Genomic DNA, 18,740 nt, shown 5'->3' with positions numbered 1-18,740 from the left:
TGTATTACCTTTTGACATTGGAGGCCAAAACTCCGCCTTCAGATCATGCTAACAGAATTTTTTTGTATATGGGACCCATACAGAAGCATAAAGCTCAATTGCATATACATACATTTCTCCTTTCACAAATATTTATGACTTCTTCTATAGCTTATTGAATATGTATATTTGGCCACCTCATTTAGCATAAATTCCTGTTCCCTTTGCCCCTCCCTCAAAGTATCTGTTTTTGGCTTCCAACCAGAGGCTACAGTTCCCAGCCTATCAGAATGGCTACCCTGCTGGCTGTAGCCCTTTATGAGAAATAAAGCTTTCCTTTCCAAATGTATGAGCCCTGTCATTCTTCAGTTGACACATTCAAGACCCCCTTTCTGCCATGAGAAAAGGTTGTTACTCCATCTAAAGATGAGAAAACTCCTGGCATCAGCATCTGCTCCAAAAACTCTGTGCTGGAAGATAAGTAAACAATGAGCACATAGATGTATTAGAAATACTGGCCCATTAATGTATTAAAGCCTGAGCTCTCAAGCTCAGACCTAGAGACTGAGAGGATTACAAAAGTTTGGCACAACAAGTTTGGTTTGTTGTTTCAAGAGGAGAGACAAAAAGTGTTACCTAATTAGCTGGCTCCAGGACTTCTTAGGCACCTGCCCACTCATGCCAGGTTACCAACTACCACCAGGCATTGCCAGACTTGTCTTAATTCATCATTGGAATTGCCACTGAATATAAATTGTATTTAATTGTGAGCTAAACTAAATGAGTGCATGAAGTTGGGGTTATAATAAAAAGAAAACTAAATATGAACCTCATGGGCACTGGAATGAAGTCAAATTAAATATGAATTAAACACCAGAGCAGACCTGCTCCACTCACCCTTCTTGATCTTTTTTTTTGTAGAGACAAGGTCTCACTATGTTGCCCAGGCTGATATCAAACTCCTGTACTCAAGCAATCCTTTTGCCTTACCCTCCCAAAGTTCTGGGATTACAGGCATGAGCCATCACATCTGGCCAGTCTTCTTGATCTTCTTATAATTGATCATGAATCAAGTTGAATCTTCAAGTAAGGATTTCGGATCCCAGGTGCCACTGAGTTAGAAGCACTGCTATCCTGCATGACAAGGCTGAGACTGAGGCGATGTTTCTCTCTAATGAGGTAAGTAACAAGAGACAACCTGAAATCAGAAGTCTTTCAATTCACACACTGTTGAGAGCAGCCGAAGAAAGAGAAAAGGCTTTATTATGGGTTGAATTGTGTCTTCCTACTCCCCCAAATTCATATATGTGAATTCTTAACCCCCTAGTACCTCATAATGTAGCGTTAATTGAAAATAGAGTCATTGCAGATGTAATTACGTTGAGATGAGGTCACATTGGAGTAGAGTAGGTTCCTAATTTAATATGACTGGTTTTATAAAAAAGACTGTCCTGTGAAAAGAATAAGGCACATACAGAAGGAAGACTATGTGAACACACAGAGAGAACACCATCTTTACAAGCCAAGCAAGGAATGCCAGAGATTGCCAAGAAACCGCCAGAACCTAGAACAGAGACATGGAGCAGATTCTCCCTCATGGCCACAAAAGGAACCAACCCTGCTAACAACGTCATCTGAGACTTCTTGCCTCCAGGACTGTGGGACAATAGATTTCTGTTAAGTCACCAGTTTATGGCACTTTGTTATAGCAGCCACAGGAAATTAATATAGGACCAATATGAAAAGGCAAAAAACGCAGCCACGTCCTTGGTAGAGTCTAACACTGTAACCTAGTCAGATGCCCTTCCTGACATAAAGCATTCAGCCTGGGGGTTAGAGTTGAGGGTTGGTGCTAGAAAGGAGTACAGTGTAATTTGATATGTATATTTGAACTATTCCTTGAATTTGAGCTATTATTTGACGTTCTTTCCCTGGTGATTCTTTGTACTCATGACTTTATGACTTTTCCCACCATTGGTGGTGTCAATGGCATTATTATTATTATTATTATTATTATTATTATTATTATTATTATTTTGAGACACAGTCTCACTCTGTCATCCAGGCTGGAGTGCAATGGCATGATCGTGGCTCACTGCAACCTCCACCTCCTGGGTTCAAGCTATTCTCCTGCCTCAGCCTCCCAAGTAGCTGGGGTTACAGGCTCCTGCAACCACGCCCAGCTAATTTTGTATTTTTAGTAGAGATGAGGTTTCACCATGTTGATCAGGCTGATCTTGAACTCCTGACGTCAGGTGATCCGACCACCTCAGCATCCGAAAGTGCTGGGATTACAGGCGTGAGCCACCACGCCCAGCCGTCACTGGCATTCTTTATACAGAGCCGTCTGTATAAAGGAGAAGGGGTGATTAGCCAAGAGTAGAGTCAAATTCTTGGCTCTGAGTTTCTATGGGAGAGACAACAGTATTGAAAGCCATGGCTTTTAAATGGCAAGAGCTGGGAGTTTGGGGGAAATTTTTATTTTGGGGTTCATAAGCTTGATCCTGATTACAAGGAGGCAAAAGATCTAGAGAAATGGGGGCATAAAATACATGGGAATGGAGTGGGGAAGAATGGATGGTTCTGCACAGTCTTCCCACACAATAGGAGGTGGAAATATTTGCCAGTGATTGGAATAATAGTGCCAGATGTGGGTTGGTCTGAGCTTAGATGCTGGTGAATTCTCAGGGAGGGGACTTTACCCTGCCTTGCTTTGGTAAGCCCCTAATGATGGGAGAATGAAGTTGGAGGTCGAGGGACTAGAGTTGGGGTCTCTCACTTTGTCTCTGAATGCAGGCCTTCTGAGGAGTCCTCTATACCGCATGGGGAAGCTTCAGCAGAATAGAAGTGGCTGACTGAAGTACTGAGGCAGAAGGAACTGGAGAGTCTCCCAACCCCAAATTGCCCATGTAACCCACCATGGAAAGGATACAGAAATTCCCTGTTGCCCTGAAAGTGGTGCAGAGATCCCTGGTTGGTTATATCTCATATTAAAAGCATACATCTTGCTATGATTCAGTGTGATCAGAGGAGAAAGAGCTTGAGCAATGGATGGGTATACCAAAAATTAACTCAAGATGGATTAAAGACTTAAATGTAAAACCCAAAACCATAAAAACCCTAGAAGAAAACCTAGGCAATACCATTCAGAATGTAGGCATGGGCAAATACTTCATGACAAAAATGCCAAAAGCAATTGCAACAAAAGCCAAAATAGACAAATGGAATCTAATTAAACTGAAGAGCTTCTGCACAGCAAAAGAAACTATCATTGGAGTGATCAGACAACCTGCAGAATGGGAGAAAATTTTGGCAATCTACCCATCTGACAAAGGTCTAATATCCAAGATTACAAGGAACTTAAACATATTTACAAGAGAAAAACAACCCTGTCAAAAAGTGAGGAAAGGATATGAACAGACACTTCTTAAAAGAAGATGTTAACAAGGCCAAAAAACATGAAAAAAAAAAAAGTTCAACATCACTGATCATCAGAGAAATGCAAATCAAAACCACATACCATCTCATGCCAGTCAGAATGGTGATTATTAAAAAGTCAGGAAACAACAGATGCTGGAGAGGCTGTGGAGAAATAGGAATGCTTTTATACTGTTGGTGGGAATGTAAATTATTTCAACCATTGTGGAAAACAGTATGATGATTCCTCAAGGATCTAGAACCAGAAATACCATTTGACCTGGCAATCCCATTACTGGATATATACCCAAAGGAATAAAAATCATTATACTATAAAGACATATGCACATGTATGTTTATTGCAGCACTATTTACAATAGCAAAGACATGGAACCAACCCAAATGCCCATCAATGATAGACCACCATGGCACACATATACCTATGTAATGAACCTGCACATTCTGCACATGCATTCCATTTTTTTTAGAAGAAATTAAAGAAAAAGGATGGTTATACAAAATACAGGCTTAGAAGGATTTTTTTTTTATTTCAAGGACCCTCCACCATTCATTTGGTTCATGTGGATCCATTGCGTATCAAAGGGGCCGTGATCCATAATACCTCACTGTCTGGGAAAGCAGAAATACGTTTTGTTTTGTTTTTTTCTTCTTAAGACCCAATTGGCAAAGCACAGGCCCCAGTTGGCTGCACGTGATCATTCGTGGAGTCCTTCATCATGCTTGCTGGAGAACAAGAACAGGAGTGGGAGCAGGAGCCACAGACAAGGGCTGTTCATGCATGTGTCCCTATGGCTCACAGCATAGTTCCTGATGTGGCCCGGTTCTTTGTAAGCTTCAGAACAGCACGAATTCAGATAGGATGGATCACACTCACCAATCTGCCACCTCCCTAATCGACACAGGCTGGGGGAGCTAAATGTGTGTGCATGAGGAGTAAGATGATATGGTGCCCATTCCAGAGATGGGGAAAAGGCTGTCTTTTAGACTTTCCTCTCTGGGTCTTCATTTTGTTTCTTGGTTAATGGTACAAACACAGAGTTAGACAGAATAAATAAGTCTTCCTCTTTCCCTGCACCTTCATAGACCTCCTTCACACGTTTGAGGTTGGCTGGACATATTCACTATAGAATGGATCCAAACATTACCAGGTGACTTCAGCAACTCCCTTACCCTAGCCTCCAATGAGTAGACTTTTGTCATTATTACCTTTCCTTGTTGCATCCTCATTAAAGCATCTGCATACCACTCCTCTCACCTACTCACCAGTTTATTCAGATGACAGTAGATCTACCCATCTAAGTGTTCCACCAACCAGGGATCTTGGCACCACTGCACGTGGGCAGGTTCTTGGGTCCCCGGGCAGCCGGCATGGCTTGAGTGATGGCATCAGCAATGGTGGGAAAACACTCTGGGTCCCAAGTGGTGTGTGCTGGTGTTGGCTATGACTGTTATAGGCTGAACTGGCCAGTCTTTGAGCCCATAGGTAGCACATACATGTAGGTGCCAGCTGTGGTGGTAGTAAGGGGGTGGGTAGGCCCAACATCAGGCACCTGAGAGGGATCCTCAGATGCCAAAAGTAGTGAAGTGGTCTGGGCAATCCCCAGACCCCAGACCCCTGTACTGTGTGATTTGGCACAGAAGGGGCAAAGCCAGGAGGGGTGGCCTTTTACTCAGGCCTCTTGGTAGTGTGTGTAGGCACCTGCTGTGGTAGGCAGGGGTGGGGCAATTTCCAGGCTTCCCAACAGAATGCTTGGGTGGGAGACGGAAGCAGCTGTGTTGTGGCCCTGCCACTGGAAAGGGTGGGGCTGCCTTCAGTGGTGGCAGCCTATGCTTGGGTACGGGGAACACTTGTGCCTCAGTCTTGGTGGTGACAGCCTCAGCACTGGTAGAAGCCCATGTTTCACTTACATCTCAGCCCAGGCACCACTCAGCCCCCAGGACAGTGCATAGTCTACCGTAAGCTGGGCCCTCAAAATGGCACCTTGCTGTAACTGCTTAGAACTTGTGGGGAGTGTGGGACCCAGAGCAAACTTCCTTCCTGAACCAGTGCAGTCACATGGTATCCAGGTACCTCTCTATGTTAGTTTCAGGTTTTGCAAGGATCTAGGGCTCTCCTACAGTTAGGACTGCAGAGGTCCATGATGGGAATATGGACTGCGGGGGGTTTCTCATTTGCCCTTTTCTCACACCAGGAAGTCACTCCTAACTCCTAGCTAATCCTGACTGAGCAGGCTGCCTACCTTCCCTCTCCTTCCTTGCTTTAGGTGTTCCCTGCCACTTTTCTATTGAATTCCAGTATTTTGTCTTCTATGATCTATTTTAAGTGTGATTATCTACTTACTATTTTAGTTCTCACTGGAGGAGGCAAATATTAGACACTTCTAATAAGCCATCTTGAAACCTTTTCAGAATGGTTTTTTAGCTAAAAGCTATAAAAGACCCTCACTCTCTTTCTTTAAGTCTAACTCCTCTCCAACTACGAATTATTGGACAGCCATGATATTTGGTAAATGCACACATACACATTTACAATCTCATTTTTGCAGCAAAATGTATAGTAATTTTCACGTTCTACATTTTATAGATGATAAACTAAGGTTCATAAAGATAATGTGACCTGCTGCAAGAAAGATTACATACATCACTTGTGGAGGTATGATTCGGACTGACGTCAGTCTGACTCCACTACATTTTGTTGTCTCTATACAACTTTCTTATTCCAAATTAAAAATTAAGGCGTTCTTGGAAGAAATTCTGCCTCTAGTATTTAGAGAAAGAAAACTCAAACAGAAACACTGAATGTTTTTTAATTCAATTCAATTAAATAGATATGTGCCATGGATTTGCTGAATATAGTGAGAATTATGCTGATGAATACAATACAGTTTCTGTCCTGTAGAATGTTATATTTTGGGGAAGATGGAGAAGGGAGATGGATGTGTGAGGTTATAGAAATAACTCAAAGTTCAGATCATAATTGTCAAAAAAGGAATACCAGCAGAAGGTTGTGAGGGCCAGTTTGGCCATGTGTTAGTAACTGTTGAAGCTGAGAAGTTTGGGACGTGGCAGAAAGTGTTCATGATGTCATTCTCTTTTCTTTTGTATATGTATAATAATTTCCATAATGAAAAGTTTAAAAAACACTATGGGGCATAGGTGAGAAAGAGTTTTCATTTGCTTGGAAGATTGGGAGATTGGTTTCAAGGGAGAAATGATAATTATGGGAAATATTTACAAAACAGGAAGAATCTCAATAGGTGTAGATGGATGCAAAAAGTTGATTTCTACCATTTCCCCCAAGAATTTTCTGCCTCCTAATTTCATAAACTGAACTATGTCTTTATTGCTGGAGTCTTTGGTGGTCCTGGAGTACTTAGCTCTATCTTGCATGGTGCATTTAGCCCCACTGATACCAGTAGCTACAAATCCATCAACGGAATCCAAGTGGTGACAAGTCAATTTTCATGGTTCTGCCAGAAGCTCCCACAGGTTTTGCAGTAGCTGCCTCTCCCTGGTGCTACTGAATGGAAGTAGAACAAGCATTCTACTTCAATTCAGCACATCTGGCTATATATTAGGAAAAATTCCAACTCAACTCACATTTTCAGTAGGTTATTTATCCTGAGCAAAATTGCAGTTGAAACCATGTGTTCTGGCTTTACAGAGGAGGAAACCCTCCTCATCCTGCTCGGGCCCTGACACCCCATGCCATGAAGCATTACCTACCCCTCTGGGCTCTGAGACATTGTGTCAGCCTGTATTCCCTGCATGGATGCCCCCCTTTAATCCAACACCCAATGCTGGGCCGTACTCTACATGGGCATCCTCCTCACCCTCTTCAGGCTCTGACCTCCGCCCCAGGACACCATCATGCTGGGCCATCCCAGGCCCATCCCTTACCCTGTGAAGACACATTTCCTGCTCTGCTATGGCTCCCAATCCCTGCTTGACCAATTCCATTTTACTCTCTTTCTCTTGCCTAGGCTCCAACACCCATGCTGAACTTCCTCTCATAGAAACACACTATTCACTCCATTTAGGCTATGACATCCCACACTGTGCCACCACCACCTGGGGATGCTTTACTTACCTCACACAGGATTTGACTCCCCACCCTGAGTCACTTGCTTGTGAGGTGTCCTCTTCACTCTGTTTGGACCCTGACTACCTATACCAGGCTATACTCCCACCATGACATTCTCCTTATCCTGATGAACTGTAACACCCCACAGAAGGCCACAGCTTAGGAGTGCGATCCCTCTATCCTGCAAAGATTCTGATATTCTACTTGGACCATAGTGGCTCCTCCACCCTCCACCCTTAGCCTACCTTGCTAAGCTCACCAAGATGATTCTACAACTTATTTTTTAGTAAATCAGTGAGGGGAAAAGAAGGAAGAAAGAAAAAGTCTTGAGAAATTTCTTGGGCTTTTTTGGAGGGTCGTAGTTATTGGAGTGTAATTCATATACAGTAAAACATCATTCTTTTTAGGAATACAGATCTATGAAATTTTACAAATGCTGTAACAAGTAAACAAGTAAATATATCACCTCAAAAAGTTTCCTCATGCCCCTTTGTAGTCAATATTTATTAGTAATGTTTTCTTTTTCAAAACTTTTATATGATTTTCCTAGGGTTTGCAATATACATCTTTAATTTATCATAGTCTACTTTCAAATAGTATAATACAATTTCACATTTATTGTAAGAACCCTAAAACTATTTATTTTTAATCCCTCTCTTCTATCAAAACATGAAAGTACAGTTGTTGTGATATAGTTTACTTTTACATATGGTACAAACCCAGCAATACATTGTTGGTATTTTTGCTTGAGGAAACCAACTATCTTTTACAATGATTAAACATAATAAATAATAGATTCTATACCAAGTATCTGACTATAATCAGATTCCTTCTTCCTGAAGAACTTTAACATTTATTGTAATGCAGATCTGCTGGAAATGAGTCCAGTTTTTCTTTGCTTGAAAAACCTTTATTTTCTCTTATTTTTTGAAAGATATGTTTACTGGGTAAAGAATTCTGATTTGATATTTTCCTTTTTATTTTATTTTATTTTTTTTGCGACAGAGTCTTACTCTGTCACCCTAGCTGGAGTACAGTGATGCAATCTCAGCTCACTGCAACCTCCACTTCCCAAGTTCAAGCAATTCTCATGCCTCAGCTTCCCGAGTAACTGGAATTACAGATGCATGCCACCATGCCCAGCTAATTCTTTTGTATTTTTTAGTAGAGATGGGGTTTCATCATGTTGGCCAGGCTGGTCTCGATCTTCTGACCTCAAGTGATCCACCTCCCTTGGCCTCCCAAAGTGCTGAGATTACAGTCATGAGCCATCACACCTGGCCTGGTCTGATATTTTCTTTCAGTTATTTAAAGATGTCAGTCCATTGTCTTCTGCATAGTTTCTGAAGATAAATCTACCATAACGCTTATTTTTGTTATTTCTTTTATGTATTTTTCGTATCGCTGCTCTCAAGTGTTCTTTTATCTCTTGTTTTCTGAAGTTTGAATATAAATGTCTAGGTGTATTGATCTTATTTTATTTTTTACTTTTTATTTCTTGTTATTTATCCTAAGCTCCCCCAAGCGTCTTGGATCTGTGGCTCAATATCATTCATTATTTTTGAAAGATTCTCAGCCATCGTCCCTTGAAATGTTACTTCTACTCTTTTATCTGTAGCTTCCCTATCTGGAAATCCAATTACCTACATTGTCTCACAGCTCTTGGACGTTCTATTCTCTCTGCTTGTTTGGGTCTCTTTTCCTTTTCCTGTCTTGCCTCTTTGTGTTTCAATTTGGGTAATGTCAAAACTGCCATTTTTCTATTTATGATACTCAAAAATTTATATTAAATTTACTGAGTCTTTCTTGGACGTTGTATGCAAAACAGTAGAGACTAAAGTAAGAATTTATATCTGGAAATGTGTATGCCTCTTCTTCTGTAAGGCTATTTACATGTGATTCAATCTAGTCAGAGATTTAGTTTTATTGTTGTTATCTTCAGTGCACTACCAGGTTCAAATTCTTCTAATAATGTCTTGTGCTTAGGGTGCAGTTCTGAGATTGTGTATGTTTTTTTTTTTTTTTTTTTTTGGTGTTCATACTCCATTATCAGCTTTAAAAATTATCCTCATGTGCTTGCATCACAGAGTGTCTCTCTATGCTCCACTTCCACCCCCAGAGGTTGAATATTCTTGCTTGCTATTTTGTGCTTTATAGGCTAATAGGGGCAGGCAGTGTCCTCTGTTGTCTTGGTTCACCCTCAGTCTTCAGAAGGCTCTATGCTCCTGTACCTTAAGGTGAGACTTTCTCAGGGTTCCCATCCCTCTCCCACTTGGCAGCCAAATGTTGCCTTGTATCTGTGACAGATACTGTTCAGAAGTCTGCTCACCCTCAACCAGGAGTAAGAGATCTCTAATTATATTAATATAGGATCCTGGATGCAGAACTATTTCCTGTCTTTTACCAGGGATAATGTGGTTTCATTGTTGTTGTTTTCGTTTGTTTGTTTTTTTGAGATGGAGTCTTGCTTTGTCACTCAGGCTGGAGTGCAGTGGCGCAATCTCGGCTCACTGCAAGCTCTGCCTCCCAGGTTCACACCATTCTCCTGCCTCAGCCTCCCAGTAGCTGGGACTACAGGCGTCCACCACACGCCCGGCTAATTTTTTGTATTGTTAGTAGAGACAGGGTTTCACCATGTTAGCCAGGATGGTCTTGATCTCCTGACCTCATGATCCTCCTGCCTCAGCCTCCCAAAGTGCTGGGATCACAGGCGTGAGCCACCGTGCCCGGCCCATCATCGTCGTCATTGTTGTTGTTGTTTTATCTTTCTTGCAGCAACAGTGGATCTCACTTGTACCTTGGGATGCAAGATTTGCTCCCTTTCCCCTAGAAGCTCAAGACATTTACTCTTTCAGAGAAGATCCTCAGGCAAGGGGCAAGGCTTCAGTCCTTTTCCATAGAGGCAGCTGCCCTACTTCCCAACATTTGCACCACTAAGGGAGTTCTCTCTGTCTCCTACCTTGCCCCTCAGCTTTTTCATGAGCACCCCATGGAGGTATGTGAAAGTGCAAGCTCCCTTTCTGTCTGTGACTTCCGTGGATTCCATACTTTTGTGTTATTCCACTGTTGTCCTTTAGAAAAATTTTTTAAATTTTAGCTTATTTCTACTTACCCACTTATGTGTCAACTTCCTCTTTCTCCCATGCATTTTCATAGGTAAGCCAGTCAGTGAATCCTGGCTCTCTTGGGCAAGCCTATCCTTTCTTGAGTTTTGGACTGTTGGTTGTCCTCTCTCCAATGGGAGAGGTCAGTTCTCCAGTGGGCTCAAGAAATGCATGATTTTTTTTTCTGCCTTTTCCCATCATTCCAGTGGGCAGATACTCTTCTAGCTTTCTACTCCCTAGGTGAAAGTAGAAACCCAAGGGAGGGTTTTCAGCCTTGAAATGGTCTCATCAGAACTGTGTTTTTGAAGTCACAGTGTAAAGTAACAAATAATTATATAATTATGAGGAAGAAACTTTTAAATCTGTGACAAGGATAATTACAATGCAACAGGAAAAACAAGGCTGTTTACTATAGAATGAATTTTCTGATATGGATCAATTCAATAAAATTATGCACACACATGTGTATATAAACAACAATTGGTTGATGGACTTTGAAAAGCAAGACATTCTTCTCAACTTTTAAAAATTAAAGTACAATACACATTTGCAAATGTGCCTAAGTGTAGACTTGCTGAACAAGATATATCTAACTTCTAAATATATCCTCGTGTTATTAGAAACTGACTGTTGTTTTCCATGTGAAGTACTCAGCTCCCACAGCAGTAAGTAAGAAATGAGAATGGAAATAATTATGTTCTGAATTGAGCTGAATCTGTAGCTTTTCAGGACATCTTCTATTTCTCAACATAGTCTCTCAAGACCCAAAGCCTTCTTGGATAAAGCTGAAACTCTGAGTACATTTTGCCAAAAATTGAGTGGGAACAGGAGCTGCTATGTGGGGAAGCAAGGGTTTGAATGAACTTCTCATACCCTTGCAAATGAAGAAAATAAAATTACTCCTTTGGTTGAAACTGGGAACATCAACTTGTGTCTTCTGTTACCTGGATGGTGAGTGGGTCATGGGGAATTAGGATTCTTACTCTAAATTGAATGATTTAAAAAAAAAAAAAAAACTTCTTATGATTTACCCATCTTCTTCCTCTCTGAACCAAGTTCACCCAGGGAAGTCTCTACTTCAGAAAAGGGACATAGATTCTTATAATGATATCGACCCTGAGGAGAGGGCTAGTTTTGGAAGCTGAGCTTCTATATCTTACTTTGACCCTTTGAACATATGGCTAACCTTGGCTAAAGTCAGAGATCTCAATCCATATTCCTCATAGAGCAACTGATCTTCTAAAGTACTTCCTGGGAATCAATGTCTCCTGGAAACACATGACTTGTTGCTTGTAAGGTTTGGTTTTTTAGATCCCTGAACCTACCCTCCCCTGTGATATAATTTTAATAATATCACCAAGAAAACATTAGCAGGTTTGATAGAGCTGTGTTTTGACCCTTATCTCCAAAAAAGCCAAAAGAATTCCCTTGGAATTCATATAGTTCTTCAGAGAATTTTTGTATTAATTTTTATTTATTCATTCACTTTTTGTGGATCTACCCAGTATTTCAGTTTCTCCTCTAACACCCTGAAGAAGTCGTCCTTGATTTTCATCCTCCATCATTGTATTTATTTCCAAATTTGGTAAACCAAAATGAAGAATTTGAGGTCAGCTTCTTTTTGGAGTCTAGAATCTGGTTGTACCCATAGACAGAAAGGCCAGCAGAAAGGATGGATTGAAACAACATCCTGATTCTTCAACTGGAAGCATCAAATCAAACCAGGTCCTGCCTCCATGATGAAATGGGTCTGGGAGGCACTGGACTCCTACTGCTGTCTCAGACTGAGTCAAGGATGAGGATTCCTATATGCAGAGGTGGTGAATGACTTGTGATGTACCTGGCTTTCTCCAAGCCCAGAACCCAAACTCTCCAAGGACAAAGAAGCCCAGGTATCAGAGCAAGTCCCAGTTAGCTTTTAGGGTGTGGTTCTGTCTTCATGCAGACACTGAAGTTCTGATAAAAAGCTCTCACTTCTGTTAGGACACCTGGAATTGCCTCATCTAACATTAGCACTTTATAAGAGTCTTCCCCACGGGGGTGAATAAATAGCCCTGGTCTACACCTTGGCTAAAAGGCTCTAGAATAGCTGGGTATGGTGGTTCATGCCTGTAATCTCAGGACTTTGGCAGGCTGAGGGGGGTGGTTCACCTGAGATCAGGCGTTCAAGACCAGCCTGGCCAACATGGTGAAACCCTGCCTCTACTAGAAATACAAAAAATTAACTGGGTGTGGTGGCAGGCACCTGTAATCCCAGCAACTCAGGAGGCTGAGGCAAGATAATTGCTTGAACCCAGGAGGCGGAGGTTGCAGTGAGCCGAGATAGCACCACTGCACCCCAGCCTGGGCGACAGAGTAAGACTCTGTCTCAAAACAACAACAACAAACGCTCTAGAATAAAGCTAACCCCAGCTAGGGAACATCTCTCTCTCTTAAGGCAGATCTTCTAGGCACGTTTATTTTAGAAGATTTTCTGTCCTCCCTGCTGCTGCCACTACTGGTCTGCCAGGCTACCTCTCCATCTCTCGTTTGTCAGCATCCCGCGGACACAATGTCCTTTGTGGATCACTCACCCACAGTTAACTCTAGCAGACCTGATCAGCTCTTCCAAGTACATTAAAATTAAGAGCTTCTAAGGAGGTCTGAGTCTCCCCTGACTGGCAAAGAACAATTGAGTCAGCTAAAATTCAGAACTAAAAATGCATTCAAAGAAAAACTTCAGTTGAATTAAGCTGAACAGGGTTTAATTGAGCAAAGAACGATTTGTGCATCAGGCAGCCTCTCAAGTCAGAGTAAGCTCAAAGACTCCAGCACAGCCACGTGGTGGAAGATTTATGAACAGAAAAAGGAAAGTGAGTTACAGAAAACAGAAACAGCCAGATTGGTTACAACTCAGTGTTTGCCTTATTTGAACACAGTCTGAACAGTTGGCCACCTCTGATTGGTCAGAACTTGGTGATTGGCGTAAGAGTAGGCTACAGTCTATGTTCAACCCCATTTAGGGTATAGTTCACTATGCACAGAGAAACCTTTAGGCCAAACTTAAAACATGTTTAAGTTCAATATTAAACATATATTTAACTAATTAAATTAATATATTTAATAATTATAATAATTATATTAATTTAATATTAAACATATTAAACAAATATGTTTAATGTAAAATATATTTATGTGTGGAGGCAGCTTTAGGCTAAACCTGATTTAACAATTCCCCTCTTTTGGCTATTCTCTCAATTTAGAGAGATTGATCAAAACTTTAGTCATTGATGTTACTATCACCATTGTAAACGTACTTATTTGGTCTTGAAACACACTGGGAAACAGCAGAACAGTGGGTTTTGTAAAGTGGAACAAGGACTTCAGGGTTAGAGTAAAGGGTAACTTCCTTATGTTGGAATGTCCTGTTTGCAGAAGAAAAACAAAACCTAGTCCGTTTTAGGATCTATGTATGTATGTCCTTAAAGTCTTTTTTTTTTTCTTCTATCCTTAAAGTCTTAATTTGATTATGTCACATGTAGCATAAGTGACTCTATTTTGGTTTGGTCTGATCTTTTGGAGCCTAGTGCAAGAGCTCAGTCCAAAACAATGGCCTCCTCTAATTTGCTTAAAAATCACCCCCTTTTGGTCAGGTTCTCAGTTAGGTGAGAGTGTAACCAAAACTTAGGGCCTTAGCACCACTCTCAGTTACCATCAGTTTGGGTTTCCAGTTTCAGCACGTCATTCACAGGCTATAGTGCCATCATGGTAACACATTTCTTTCAGCTCTTATCATTCCAGTTGAAGAGAGACCATTTGACATTCTGGAGATTGCTTCATGCAAACGTTTAAAACCAGCGAGAATACAGTGTACTAGCAAGACTACTATTATGACTATCAGGAGGATAATACCATAAGCCAAACTAATGAAAGTCGAATAGATCAAAGAATAAACTAGACTAAGAGCCTACTCGCATAACTAAGAGGTCTCTTTGTTAACCCCCTACAACTGAACCTATCATACCTGATGTGAGGTATTTCTCTCTGGGCAACAAGAAGTGCCAGCAGCTACATAGATACTTCTCTATCTAGTTAGTGAAAAATCTAGAGCAATTATATTATTTAGTGTAACTTTCACAAGAGAATTTAAAATCTGTTGGGTAACCATAGCCTTTACAGTAGCATCTGCTATAGAGCCTATCGTGAGGGATAAATTTCTAATCTTGCCTCATTTACTCCTAACCATGGGAAAAAGGACCCAAACAATGATGCCCTTCTATAAGAGTGAAAACCTTCTGGGACTGTTCTCTTTAACCCATGATGCAGGTTAAGAGGAGCTGACCAATGTTCTGTTTCTGACTGACTATGAGGCAATGTATGTATCGTTAAAATTTCTCACCTACATTGGGCCTTTATCTTTCATCTATTAAGGCATAAGGTTATCTGTGTATAATGATGACTACAAAATCCTTGACAAATAAAAGCATACCCCATGAGTGCACACAACAAACCCCCTCTTCACTTTTATTGTTCATAAGGGCATAAGCAAGGAAAAAAATTGAAAGAGAAAAGTCTTGTGATAGTATAGAAGTCTCGACCTGTGATCTTGGGAAAAAGCCATCCACATCAAGGATGCCATCTTCTTCTGGAGAGAAACTAGCTTGATTAGCTTTCCCATGGGCGTACAGTTCTAGGAGTGTGGAAGGACCCTTCTGAGTTGTGAGATTATGAACCCAAAGTTCAAAGTCCTAAAGTTTTGCTGCAATGTTGATGTCAAGGGCAGTCTCTCTCTGATGTTCTCAGAAGATCCAATCTTTGGGTTCTAGACTGTGAAGGGGTTGATTGTCCTTAGTTAGTAAATTTATTTTCTTTATCTGGTGAAAATACACTGTGGCCTAATGAGCTACTGTTAAAACATTGGCCCTTTTGTATGGGAAAGCTTTTATGCAACCAGAAAATGTGTACTGAAAATGACAACTGAATGAAATTCCTCTATAAATGTTTAAATGGCCCATCGGGTAGTGGAATGTACCTGAAGTTTTGATTGTCTTCCCAGGAATATGGATTTGACAAACCAAACATTGGTCATAAACTTAGAAATTTATAAATCACTGTATATATATGTGTGCATATATATACATATATACACACACACATATATATATACACATATATATACTTAATTTGGATCATTATATTTTTTCCATGATAAGACAAGGAATGCAGAACTTTTAATTACAAAAACTCTAAGGAATCAGGAAGTATACGGCAGTTGTCCTGGTTCTCCATGCATCCATGCTTAGCATTGGATTTATTTCTTCTTGAATACCAGTTGTTTCTCCAATTTAGGTGCGTATCACTGATAACTGACGGGTTGTCAGAAGTAATCTGACTTACATCATAAAGTTAGTTCAAATTGTATATCTATATGATTTTAGTACTGGCTGATTTAGCATGAAAATCTGGCAAAGTATTTTCTTGACATTCAATTAATTTTTATTCTGCTTGGGTTAGCACTTTTATAAACCAGTCAGTTTCTGCATTAAAGTTCCAGAAATTCTTACCCAGTCCAAATGATATGATTCTAAAGTTATCAGAAACCTATATTCAAGAATGTTTCTCTGAGTTCTTTTCATGCTTTCATGAATCTCCTTAAAGATACCGTATTTTAGGACTTTGCATGCTTGTGAAGTTTGCAGGAACTACATCGGAATTAAGCAATTAATGGTAGAAATGACTTTAAATTGTCATAAAAGCACAACTAACAAGGAAGTGTAATTCTTTATTTGATCTACAATAACTTAGCATACATATGAGAATTCCAGAAATTCTGTACATTTTAGAACATATATTAAAAACATTTATTGAAATATAACCTGAAGAAGGTTAAACATTATTTCTTATTTGACAATGCTTCCCATGTAACTTAACATGTCAAATAATCCTGTTTACCTCTTTTTTTGTATGCTTCAGGACCCCCCATAGCATTCCAGATTTAAAGGTCAAAAAAGACTTAATTTTGAAGCTGAAATTTTATTTTGGGAAATTTGTCGAATATGTCAAAGATTTAAAACACTTGACCAAAATAGAATCACAAGTCACCAAAAAATAATAGTCTAAAATAATAGTCATTTAACCAAAGTGATAATTAAAAGATTTTTAAGAACAAAAACCTGTACTCTTTGATAAAGAAGATTCAGTTTTCCAAACAATCAAAAGACCTAAGACAATATGAGACAAAATCTGTCTCTTCTTCTTTCCTCTCTACTTTTTCCTTTGTGCAATTTACTCAAAAGGTAAACAGTATTTTACTGTGTCTTATTAATACTACATAAAATTTTTTCAAAAGAGAAAACCAAATTTTACTTTTGTATTAGTGTATTATCCATAAAACTAATTTTAATGAAATCTCATAAATAAATGTATCAAGTCTATCATCGTTTAACCACACAAGATTTCCGTAAATCTTTCATTTTACCTTTTTCCATGACTTTCTGTATTTTATCTATTTTATCTTTCTGTGTTTTATCTACTGTTTTATTCTTCAATTTGAAACCTTTAAGTAACTTCAAACTGACAAAAATTTTAACACATACATTTGTGTCTGTATAACTTTTCTCATCAAATGCATATCGTGCTTCTGTTTATACACTCTATATACAGAATTATTTCTCTCATATTTGGTAGTTTTTAACTCTTAGTAACTCTAATTTCTAATGAAAACCCAAGAAAGTGATTTTGAACTGTTTTATATTTGCATTTGTAGATAAAAACCATTTTATAATTTCTTTATAAAGGTAGTCCTTCAAATTATTATTTATTAACAGATCTAAATATATTTAGCTTTTCTATACCATATAAAACAACATGTCAAGGTATATAGACTTAAACATAATTAATAATTAATGTTTTACTATCTTAAATTACAGTAACTCTAACATTTTATAATTATCTATTACTTAATTTAACATAACGGAGCTCTAAGATTTTAAATTACTGAAAAGAATTTTAAAACTATCACACAGGTAACCTCCTTAATGTCTTTCCCCAGTCATTCCAGGTCCCAAGTAGCCATGTGGCACCCAGGAGGACTTTGAAGGTCATGGCCTGTGTGAGTCCATCAGGACAGAAGCCAAAGCTGTTAAAACTGTAACTGGCGGATCCAACCCCCTCCAAAATAGCCAGGAGGCTAAACAGGGAAAGTAGAGGAAGAAGGGACCATAGTGGGTTTGATTCTATCTTGTAGCTGCTGGTCCAGGCACTAAGAACATGTCTCCAGATGTCATCATGGTCACCTATCCAGAACCCTGAATCCAAAGACCCTAAACTAAAGAAATAAGTTCACAGTCAAATCAAGCAACTATATAATTATATTTAACTGAAATTTAAAAGCCATTTCTATTTTACTAACAATTTTTAAACTAGCTTTACTTACTAAATATCGTGTACACATAACACATATAGACATACAAACACACAAAAGCAGATCTTATAGTTCTCATAAAGAATTTTCGGCCGGGCACGGTGGCTCAAGCCTGTAATCCCAGCACTTTGGGAGGCGGAGACGGGCAGATCACGAGGTCAGGAGATCGAGACCATCCTGGTGAACATGGTGAAACCCCGTCTCTACTAAAAAAAAAAAAAAAAATACAAAAAAAAAATCTAGCCGGGCGAGGTGGCAGGCGCCTGTAGTCTCAGCTACTCGGGAGGCTGAGGCAGGAGAATGGCGTAAATCCGGGAGGCGGAGCTTGCAGTGAGCTGAGATCGGGCCACTGCACTCCAGCCTGGGCGACAGAGCCAGACTCCGTCTCAATAAATAAGTAAATAAAAGGCCGGGCGCGGTGGCTCAAGCTTGTAATCCCAGCACTTTGGGAGGCCGAGACGGGCGGATCACGAGGTCAGGAGATCGAGACCATCCTGGCTAATACGGTGAAACCCCGTCTCTACTAAAAAATACAAAAAACTAGCCGGGCGACGAGGCAGGCGCCTGTAGTCCCAGCTACTCCTGAGGCTGAGACAGGAGAATGGCGTGAACCCGGGAGGCGGAGCTTGCAGTGAGCTGAGAGCTGGCCACTGCACTCCAGCACTCCAGCCTGGGTGGCAGAGCAAGACTCCGTCTCAAAAAAACAAAAAACAAAAAAAAAAAAAAAAAAAAA

This window comes from Piliocolobus tephrosceles, chromosome 5 (assembly GCF_002776525.5).
Source record: "Piliocolobus tephrosceles isolate RC106 chromosome 5, ASM277652v3, whole genome shotgun sequence".
In the NCBI taxonomy this organism is placed as follows: domain Eukaryota; kingdom Metazoa; phylum Chordata; class Mammalia; order Primates; family Cercopithecidae; genus Piliocolobus; species Piliocolobus tephrosceles.
This window is presented reverse-complemented; position numbering follows the sequence as displayed.